Source organism: Puma concolor, chromosome C2, assembly GCF_028749965.1.
Source record: "Puma concolor isolate L17-30 chromosome C2, mPumCon1.1.hap2, whole genome shotgun sequence".
Lineage (NCBI taxonomy): Eukaryota > Metazoa > Chordata > Mammalia > Carnivora > Felidae > Puma > Puma concolor.
This window is the reverse complement of record NC_141675.1, coordinates 93,397,750-93,408,997: the sequence shown is the minus strand read 5'-3', so window position 1 is coordinate 93,408,997 and position 11,248 is coordinate 93,397,750. Positions and strand designations below refer to the sequence as shown.

The following is an 11,248-nucleotide window of genomic DNA, read 5'->3' as shown; positions in this document are numbered from 1 at the left end:
AAGTGAAATCCTGTGATATTGTGATTTATAATAAGAAATACATATTTGGTCATTGTCCTCATTTCTGTCACAGAGCTTCTAAAACCCTGGGGATTTTCTGAGAGTTGTGTTAAAGGTGTCTTTTGTTATGTTAATGAGGCAAGTTTCGGACCGCACCTAAGGCTGGGGTTGGTTGCCAAGAGAACCAACTGTGATTAGATGGTTGGAACTTGTAGTCCCCTTCCATGACCTTGCATTTGTATCCCTGCTCTGCCACTTGTGAAGTGACCTGGAAAGTATTTACATTCTCTGTGACTCAGTTTTCTTATCTTTAAAATAGATATACTAGTAATACTTACATTGTTATTAAACTCATTGTTTGAAGAGTTACTATTTACAAAGTATTTAGTATTTAGGGTAGTTCTATTTTTAACTTAAAAAATTTTTTTTTAATGTTTTATTTTATTTTTGAGAGACAGAGAGACACAGCATGAGTGGGGGAAGAGCAGAGAGAGAGGGAGACACAGAATCTGAAGCAGGCTCCAGGCTCCAAGCTGTCAGCACAGAGCCTGACTCAGGGCTTGAACCCACAAACTGTGAGATTATGACCTGAGCAGAGTCGGACACCTAACTGACTGAGCCACCCAGGTGCCCCCTATTTTTAACCTTTTGAGGAAATGTCATACTGTTTTCTACAGTGGGTATACCAGTTTGCATTCCTACCAACAGTGCAACAATTCCTTTTTCTCCACATCCTCACCAACACCTATTGTTACTTGGGTTTTGATTTTCTCCATTCTGATAGGTGTGAGGTGATACCTCGCTGTAGTTTTGATTTACATATCCCTGATGATGAGTGATTTTGAGCATCTTTTCATTGTGTCTGTTGGCTATCAGGATGTCTTCTTTGGAAAAAATGTCTATTCATGTCTTCTGCCCATTTTTAAATTGGATTATTCATTTTGTGTGTGTTGAGTTTGATAAGTTCTTTATAGATTTTGGATACTAACCCTTTATTGGATATGTCATTTGTAAATATCTTCTCCCATTCCATAGGTTGCCTTTTAGTTTTGCTGATTGTAAAACATTTTTTTTAACATTGAGAATTATTGAGCAATGTGTTCTTAAGAGTTTAATCAATTTCTAACTATTTCTCACTACCACAAACAATGCCCCAGATCACACCCAGAAGTGGTCTGCTGAGAATACCAATTGCTACCTCATCTGAGTGCTATAATGTTATCGTGTGTCTGACTGATGCGGCTGGCCGTGAGCACTGGGCACAGGAGCCTACACTGGTATTGCTGCCTCTGTTGGCCCAAAAGCTAAAGCTTATTACAGCCACAGCCACCAGAAAAAGTTCCTCAAGGTTCCTGTATCTTCCCATCACTTGCTCCTGAAAAACTTCTTGTTGCAGGGGAGGGTGAAAAAGCAAGCATATGGCATGTTCAGCTTGAAAATGTGAGGCAGATATGGAATTCCCAAACATAAGAAAGTGGTTCAAATGCTGCGCAGCCAAAAATGACAAGGAACCAGAACAGATCATAAGCCCTTTATCACAGTTAAGGGCTTCATCCTAATGGCAATGGTAGCCACTGAAGGTATTAAGCAGGAGTAACCTCATTGGATTTGCATCCCTGGAAGATCATTTTGGATTCTGGAGGAGGAGGATCTCAGGGCAAGAAAGGCTAGAGGTTGACCAGTTATCAGGCTGTTGTAAGACTTATGGCTAGAAATGATTTTCAATTTTTGAGACAAGCCCTCTCTGCAGAACAAAGCAGTTCCTACTAATCCCAGGATGACTCATTTGGATGTGAACTTGTCGAAAGCTTTATGAAAGTCTAAATATATTATCTCTATTAGTTCCCCTTTATGCACATGCTTGAGGAGCCAGTCTTAATAATTCCATATCCGTGTACATCATCCCTTCCTCTCTTTGGGACAATATTGCTTCTCTAACAGGCTGGTTTGTTTAAGTACTGTGTCTTTTTACCCTTTATTATGGACCCTGCCTGGTGAAAAATATTACATTCATGTTCTGATCCAAATCTCTTTGGGTCCATTTCCTGATTTATTTTCCTTTTTCTTTTTTCTCATTCCTGGTGGGCACTTGACAGTCTTCTCGGGACTTTGGGGAAGCTACAGAGTAATGGTTATTGCTACATTCTTCAAGATCATTAATGAAGTAATTGAGGATATTAGAGATCTGTACGAGAAACTATTTTGATCAAAGCTGCATGATTTAAAGATATGGACAGCGCTTGAAAATTAGTAAATTATAAAATACCATAAATATATTAAAAGATTCGAGCTTTTCAAAATGTCTGCTGCTACTTTCTACCTTTGTATGAACAAATAGAATTTTATCATGTTTCTTAAAAAAATTTTTTTTAATGTTTACTTTTGAGAGTGAACGGAAGAGGGGCATAGAGAAAGGGAGACAGAGGATCCAAAGCAGCTCTGTGCTGACAGGAGAGAGCCTGGTGCGGGGCCCAAACTCACAAACCATGAGATCATGACCTGAGCTGAAGTTGGACACCTAACCAGCTGTGTCACCCAGGCGCCCTTATCATGTTTCTATTAGAGGATCCGTTTGTACCAACAGTTATGATTGTAATCCTTCTACTAGTCTCCCTTCTGGCTGCCTTGTTTATTGCCATTTCCCCTTCTGCTGATATTCACTGTGGCCTGGAGGAACACTGATCCCTGTCATCTACCCTTCAACATTCCAAGAAAGTGCAGTGTGCATCGATCTCATCGCCAAGCTTCAGGATTTAAAAGATTAAAGTCAACCTAAAGTCTGACATCCAGTCATTTGAATATTGCTGGTGAAACATCTGAGATTTCTGGAGCAAACAAACTTACCATTAGAATTCAAGTTCTTAAAAAAAAAAAAAAAAAGAATTCAAGTTCTTTTCCTCCATAATTACAAGGAGTATTATCTTAGCAGTTTTGAGTCAATTCTTTACTTCTATCATCAATTGCATTTAAATCATTCATCTCTTATTTGATAATTAGGCTCTAAAGAAAATGGGGAGTGGAAATGAGGAAGGAGGCAACTGGCTGAGTCTGCTCCAGAAATCAATGTAGGAGGGACTCAGGGGGTACCAGTCTGATATGAAATTGTTGGGAGTAGGAGGAGAAGGTGAAGGAACTTCTCTTGAAACTACATCTGCACAGGTAAGCACATTTTTTTCTACTTATTTTCATAATTTAAGAAAACAAAGTTTGCTAGAGAGGGTTTTATTTATGCTTTATATAGGATGGAGACAGCATCAAAGAGTGTTACTATTTTAAAAAAGTGTTTTTGAAGTTTATTTATTTATCCTGAGAGAGACAGAGACAGTGTGAGTTGGGGAGGGGCAGAGAGAGAGGGAGAGGGAGAATCCCAAGCAGGCTCCACACTGACAGTGCAGGCCCAATGCAGGGCTTGAACTCACAAAACCGAGAGATTATGACCTGAGCTGAAACCAAGAGTTGGACAATTAACTGACTGAGCCACCCAGGCACCCTGAGTGTTACTATTTTTTATATGAAGTGACTTGGATGAGGGTAGATGGAGATAAGGGTGGCCAACTACCCTGCAGCTATCTATTAGAAACTGGATAGGCAGCTTCTCCTTCGAGATCATGCTCTAGAGAAGGGGTGGCACAGAAGTGTTTGGTCCTATCAGGACCTTTGGGAGGAGACATGGTGCAGGCTGCAAGGAGAATGAGCTGCTGTTGGTCTGCAGGTTCTAGGGATGGTTGGTTTCCTGGAGCCACAGGGGTGAAGGAGCCTGTGTCTACTGAATTCTAGTAGGACATTGGCTGTCAGGTCTCCTCTGAATTGATCACTTCACTGAGCTCAGTCATGTACTAAGCATTGAGGATACTTATATAATAAAGATACAGCTCCTTATTGGAGGAATGAACAATGGAGAAAAACAATTATAGCAGCCAACACTTAATTAAACTTTTGTTTGTGTTCTAGTCACTAAGTTAAAGTTAGGGCTTTACACATCTCACTGCATGCCTTAAAATTCCCCATGATGCAGAGGGATTTAGAGAGGTTAACTAATTTGCTTGAGTCCTCTAGCTAATAAGGGCTGAGTCAGAACTTAAATCTGGGCAGGCTGACTCCAGAGGGCATATCTTTAACCATTCTTTGGACAGGATAAAGACTGATGCTGTGTGGAGTCCAGTACTGAGAAAGAATGCCTAACCCAGCCTGGAGGGTTCAAGAGGTGGCATCTTTAAGAGTAGAGACTGCCACTTGCACCTTTAGATTTTCTAGCACATCCACAGGTATATAGAATGTTAGAGCCAGAAAAATCTTTAAAGATCTGCTAGTCTCACAGCCTAATTCTATAGGAAAGATTTTGACAGGAGAAATGATTTGTCCGTTTCTTCAAGAAATCCTAATTTGAGGATTAGAAATCTAATGCTTTTTTTCTTTTTCTTTTAAAATTTTTATTTAAATTCTAGTTTGTTAACCTACAGTGCAATATTGGTTTCAGGTGTAGAATTCAGTGATTCATCACTTACATACAATACCCAGTGTTCATCACAAGTGCCCTCTTTTGTACCCATCACCCATTTAGCCCATCCCGCCCCCCAACCTCCCTCCATCAAACCTCAGTTTGTTCTCTATAGTTAAGAGTCTCTTATGGTTTGTTTCTCTTTTTTTCCCGCTTCCCATATGTTCATGTTTTGTTTCTTAAATTCCACATATGACTGAAATGATACGGTGTTTGTCTTTCTCTGAGTGACTTATTTCGCTTAGCATAATACATGTTAGCTCTATCCACATTATTGCAAATGGCAAGACTTCATTCCTTTTTATGGCTGACTAATATTCATATATATATATATATATATATATGTGTGTATATATATATATATATATATATATATATGCACACACACACATACATACATACTTACATACACATACACACCCCATGTCTTCTTTATCCATTCATCAGTTGATGGATGCATGGACATTTGGACTCTTTCCATAATTTGGCTATTGTTGATAATGCTACTACAAACATTGAGGTGCATGTACCCCATCAAATCTGTATTTTTGTATCCTTTGGGTTACCTAGTAGTGCAATTACTGAATCATAGGGTAATTCTATTCTTAACTTTTTGAGGAACCTCCGTACTGTTTTCCAGAGTGGCTGCATCAGTTTGCATTTCCACCAACAGTGTTAAGGGGGCTCCCCTTTCTCCACATCCTTGCCAATACTTGTTTCTTTTGTTGTTAATATTAGCCATTCTGATAGGTGTGAGGATTTCTTCTTTGGAAAATGTCTATTCATGTCTTCTGCCCAGTTCTTCACTGGATCATTTGGTTTTTTAGGTATGGAGTTTGATAAGGTCTTTATATATTTTGGATACTAACCCTTTATCAGATATGTCATTTGCAAATATCTTCTTCCATTCTGTAGGCTGCCTTTTATTTTTGTTGATTGTTTTCTTCACTTTGCAGAAGTTTTTTATCTTGATGAGGTCCCAATAGTTCATTTTACTTTTGTTTCCCTTGCCTTCAGAGACGTGTCTAGTGAGAAGCTGCTCCAGCTGAGGTCAAAGAGGTTGCTGCCTGAGATCTCCTGTAGTCTTTTGATGGTTTCCTGTCTCACATTTAGGTCTGTCATCCATTTTGAATGGTGTAAGAAAGTGGTCCAGTTTCATTCTTTTCCATGTTGCTGTCCAGTTTTCCCAACATTTTATTTGTTGAAGAGACTGTCTTTTTTTTCATTGGATATTCTTTCCTACTCTGTTGAAGATTAGTTGGCCATATAGTTGTGTATCCAGTTCTGGGTTTTCTATTCTGTTCCATTGATCCATGTGTCTGTTTTTTTGCCAGATAATATGGTACTGGCACAAAAACAGGAAGCTAGGTTTTGATTAAGAACACTGGCTCTGATTGTCCTTGTCACCTGTTTGTGATGAAAAATGAGACTTGGGATAATGGAAACCTACTATTGTACTTCACCAACCTACTATTTGTACTTCATACAACCTACTATTTGTACTTCATACAAACAGAAGACTTGATAAGGCATATTAATAAGGATGTATTTGGAGGAATCAGGCAGATGTTTGGAGCATTTCCTGTATAAAGCAAATATTCGCAGATTTGTCTCTTGTGGCTGTGAGAGTGAAGATGTTAGGTTCAAACCCAATGCCTTCTGTATTGTTCTTGCTGGATTCCCACAGGAAGGTATCCCTGACAGGCACCAGCTTGCCCACCAACACCCAATAGCCCTCCTTTCCTTCTGATAGAACCCCAATTTGTACAGGAGGTTGCTGGAATTCCCTTTATCTCAGGCAAGGTGTACATGATCCCAGCTCCAGGGAATGAATTGGGGATTGTTCTAAGTGTGGACATGGGACCCAGTTCTGTGCATAAGACATAAGGAGGATCTGCAGGGGAGGGCTTCCTTTCCCAAATAAAAAGGAATTTCCCAAGGAGAAATCCTTTCTGTTCCTTCCCCCTTTTGCTTTCTTCTTTTCCTCTGGCCACTAACATGGATATGAGGCCTAGAAATGGAATGAAGATAAAACAATTTGCCAAAAATAGTGGAGCGGAAAAGCAGAATGAACTTGGGTCTAGGATCACTTCATGTCCTGACCTGCCAACCTCAGACTTCTTTTATACGATAAAGTCCTAGTTGTTAAGCTAATGCTAGATTTTCAGTTTTGCAGGTTTTTTTTTCTTACAGTTGAATGCACTCTTAATTGATACCATGTCTTTTTATTAAGAGAAGTCATATCATAAAGTACACCTGTCCTTCAGGTTTTAATTTTATTCATAGGATCCAAAATAAAGGTAGTAAATGCTTGTGAATGAGCAAAACTGCCCCATCTGTTAAATTTCTTTTCCAGGGAATGTATAGAATTGCATACATTTGGTTTTTACAAGGTATCACTGTTGATAGTGCTGTGGTGAGTTGTGTCAAAGTTTCTGATATCATTTCAGATTTATTTATTTGTTAAATTTGTTTATTTATTTGTAAGTAAGTAACGTCTCCATGCAACGTGGGGCTCAAACTCACAACCCTGAGATCTAGAGTCCATGCTTTTCTGAGGCAGCCAGGCGCCCTATCATTTTACATTAAAAAAAACTGAGAATAGGTTAATTAGAGTCCCAAAGGCCTACATGATTAGTTAAGATTCCTCCAGGAAAAGCTCTGTAGCTAGTCATATGCAAACTACTTACATCAAAGTGTAGATTCTGTCTTAACTTTCACTTTAATTGAGCTATTAATATGCACTGTTGAGATCTTAAATTGAGCTTTAATAAGGTTTTCATGTTTCAAAACCTAGAAGATGTCAAAAAGGAGGTGGTACTTCTAAATTTTCTACACTTTGGGCTTCTGTTACTTACTGCATTAGAATCATCAGCTATATGCTTGTTTATTTAGTGACAAGGACCTTGGCTTACTCATTCCAGTGTCACCTGCAGTACGTGGCACAACAGCCTCATTGAGGCAGGAATGAATAAGTATTCACTGAGTCACAGTAGCAACAATAGCCACTAACAATAATAATTGCTAATATTTCCTTATGCTCACCGTGCGCCAAGATTAGTGTGGGTGCCTTCAGTGCATGGTTTTATTTCACCCCCACGAAATCCTTGTGAAACAGGTAATTTCCTTCATTCAAATGAGGAAGGGAAGGCTTAGAGAGGTTAAGTCACTTGCTCAAACTTATTCAGCACAGTCTTGAGTCCAGAGTCTTGGATTCCTTATGAAGAAGTATCTACATTTTACAGTCGAGGAAAAACAGCAGCTCAGAGAAGTTAAGTAACTTGGTCAGGATCACACAGCTCATAAGTGGTAGAGCCTGGATTTGAACCCAGTCTTTTTCTAGCATCTGTTCTCTTAACTATGCACTACACTGGCATGCCTCAGATTTTTGATGCAATTATATAAAGTTGGTTATATGAAATTGAAGGCTAGTTGATCAGTAAATGTAATGAAGAACTTTAAAGGTCAGCACTCAAGCCTTTTTTTTTTTTTTTTTTAGTAGTAGTAGTAAGATATCTTTTTTTTTTTTTAATTTTTTTTTTTCAATGTTTATTTATTTTTGGGACAGAGAGAGACAGAGCATGAACGGGGGAGGGGCAGAGAGAGAGGGAGACACAGAATCGGAAACAGGCTCCAGGCTCTGAGCCATCAGCCCAGAGCCTGACGCGGGGCTCGAACTCACGGACCGCGAGATCGTGACCTGGCTGAAGTCGGACGCTTAACCGACTGCGCCACCCAGGCGCCCCATTAGTAAGATATCTTTCCAAGACAGAACTTCTTTCAAATCCATAGTGATAACTTTTTTGTCACTCTGGTACAGAAACTACACATTAACTTCTAACTTATAAAGAATTTACATCTAGGCCTTAGGTTTCCTAACTCCTCTCTTTCCCACACTCTTCCTGTGTCCCACCTGGGTACCAAATTTCACTCTTTCTGGAGGGAGTCAGTGGCCCTTCTCACCACTGCATTTGAAGGCTCCTTTCCTTCCTGGGTAATACCTCCAACATAGCCCATGCCCTCCCCCCGCCTTTTTTTTGAGCAAAGTAATAGAATTTATTGAGAGAAAGTGTAAAGCTCTCAAGAGTGAGAGGGCTCCCAACTGGGTTGCCGCTGGGGATTTCTGTCCCTGGCTTTTTATTGGGACCTTATCAGAAAGTCTGTGAGAATCCACACATGGCACCTAGCCCAGTCAGGTCTGGAACACATTTATCTTATCCTCTTTATTCCCCAAACTCCACTGCCACTGCCTCTTCTTCAGTCGTGCACTTGTAGCTGCATCCTGCCTCCCTGAAGTTCCCTTATCTCCTTTTCTAATGTAACCCTTTCCCTACTCATTCCTCCCCCTGGAATAGGGCCTCTAACTGCTGTTAGGCAACAGGGACGATGACAAGGGATGGTGTGGGGGTATGGCAGTCTAAGTTTAAGGGTTGGTCAGTCGAGTGGCCCAAGGTATGGTTCCACAGGAAGCCTGACAGGCAGCAGGTGGCACAAACATCAGCAGACACAAAGACTTATTCTGTTTACTGGGAGATTTAGGGATATTTTTCACCTTAATTCTTCTCTTCCTTTCAATCTAGGAAGCCCTGATTCAGACCAGGATCTAAGGTTGGAAACAGAAGGTGTTTTATTTTTTTTAATTTTTTTTTTTAACGTTTATTTTTGAGACAGAGAGAGACAGAGCATGAACAGGGGAGGGGCAGAGAGAGAGGGAGACACAGAATCTGAAACAGGCTGCAGGCTCTGAGCGGTCAGCACAGAGCCCGACGTGGGGCTCGAACTCACGGACCGTGAGATCATGACCTGAGCCGAACTCGGACGCTTAACCGACCAAGCCACCCAAGCGCCCCCAGAAGGTGTTTTAGATACTAATCTTAAGGTAGTTTCCAAAACAGTGGTCCTTAGCCTTGCCTGTGCATTGGAATTGCTTGAGGAGTTTAAAAAAAAATTCTCATTTGGGGTAAGAATATACAATGGGAAAAAGACAATCCCTTCAACAAATGGTGCTGGACATTGTCAACAAATTGGACATGCCAAAGAATGAAACTGGACCACTTTCTTATACCATGCACAAATATAAACTCAAAATGGATTAAGGACCTAAATGTGAGACCTGAAACCATAAAAATCCTAGAAGAGAGCACAGGCAGTAATTTCTTTGACATCAGCTATAGCACCATTTTTCTAGAAATGTCTCCTGAGGCAAGGGAAACAAAAGCAAAAATGAACTATTGGGACTACATCAAAATAAAAAATCTTCTGCACAGCAAAGGAAACAACCAACAAAATTAAGGCAGCCTACGGAGGGGTGTTTGGGTGGCTCAGCTGACTCTTGATTTTGGCTCAGGTCATTTTCTCATGGTTTGTTGGATCGAACCCCATGTCAGAATCTGTGCTGACAGCACAGAGCCTGCTGGGGATTCTCCTCTCACTCTATCTCTCAAAAAGAAATAAACAACAACAAAAAAAATCACTTAAAAAAAAAAAAAAAGACGACCTATGGAATGGGAGAAGATATTTGCAAATGTCTTATCTGATAAAAGGTTAGTATCCAAAATATATAAAGAACCAATACAGGTCAACACCCAAAAAACAAATAATCCAATTAAGAAATGGACAGAAGACATGAACAGTCATCTCTCCAAATAAGATATCCAGATAGCCAATAGACACATGAAAAGATGCTCAACATCACTTATCATCAGGGAAATACAAATATGAGATATCACCTCACGCCTGTCAGAATGGCTAAAATCAGCAACACAAGAAACAAGTGTTGGTGAGGCTGTAGAGAAAAAGGAACCCTGGTACACTGTTGATGAGAATGTAAACTGGTACAACCAGTGTGGAAAACAATATGTAGCCTCCTCAGAAAGTTAGAAATAGAACTACCCTACGATCCAGTAATTGCACTACTAGGTATTTACCTAAAAAATAAGAAAACACTAATTTGAAAGGATATATGCACCCCTATGTTTATTGCAGCATTATTTACAATAGCCAAGATATAGAAGCAGTCCTAGTGTCCAATGATAGATGAATGCATAAAGAAGATGTAGTGTATATACAAAATGAAATATTATTCAGCCATAAAAAGGAATGAAGTCTTCCCATTTGCAATGACATGGAGGGAGCTAGAGAGTATAATGCTAAGTGAAGTAAGTCAGTCAGAGAAAGGCAAATCCCATAAGATTTCACTCCTATGTGGAATTTAAGAAACCAAACAAATGAACAAATAAAAAAATTAAAAAGACAAATTCAAAAACAGACTCTTAACTATAGAGAACAAACTGATGGTTACCAGGGGGAAGGAGGTGAAATAGGTGATGGGGTGGGGGGAGTAAGAGCACATTTATCATGATGAGCACTGAGTAATGTATAGAATTGTTGAATCACTTTGTCATATACCTGAAACTAATATAACACTGTATGTTAACTTTATCGGAATGAAAATAAAAAACTTAAAACAAAAAATAACTTAACAAAATTCATTGGCGCTCTATCCTCACTATTCCCAACTTAGTTGATCTGCAGTATACTCCAGGCACTTGGAGTTTTGGAAGCTGCCAGGAGATCCAGTATACAGCTGAAGTTGAGGAACACTGTGGCTACAGCACGATTTCTCTACCTTGGCACCATTGACATTCAGCCCTGGCTAATTCTTTGTTCCGGGAGCCTGTCATGTGCACTACAGAATGTTTAGCAATGTCCCTAACCTTTATCTGCTAGATGCCAGTAGCACTTTCCTTA

General features: G+C 39.7%; 1 long non-coding RNA gene across 1 annotated transcript in view; it reads left to right on the top strand.

Moving 5' to 3' along the window:
• Positions 1 to 835: 835 nt before the first annotated feature.
• LOC147577426 (uncharacterized) overlaps positions 836 to 11,248 on the top strand; it is a 52,323-nt gene continuing 41,910 nt past the window's right edge. The window contains exon 1 of the long non-coding RNA XR_015240281.1: positions 836 to 3,159. This is a non-coding gene — a long non-coding RNA (uncharacterized LOC147577426). The remainder of the gene's footprint in view (positions 3,160 to 11,248) is intronic.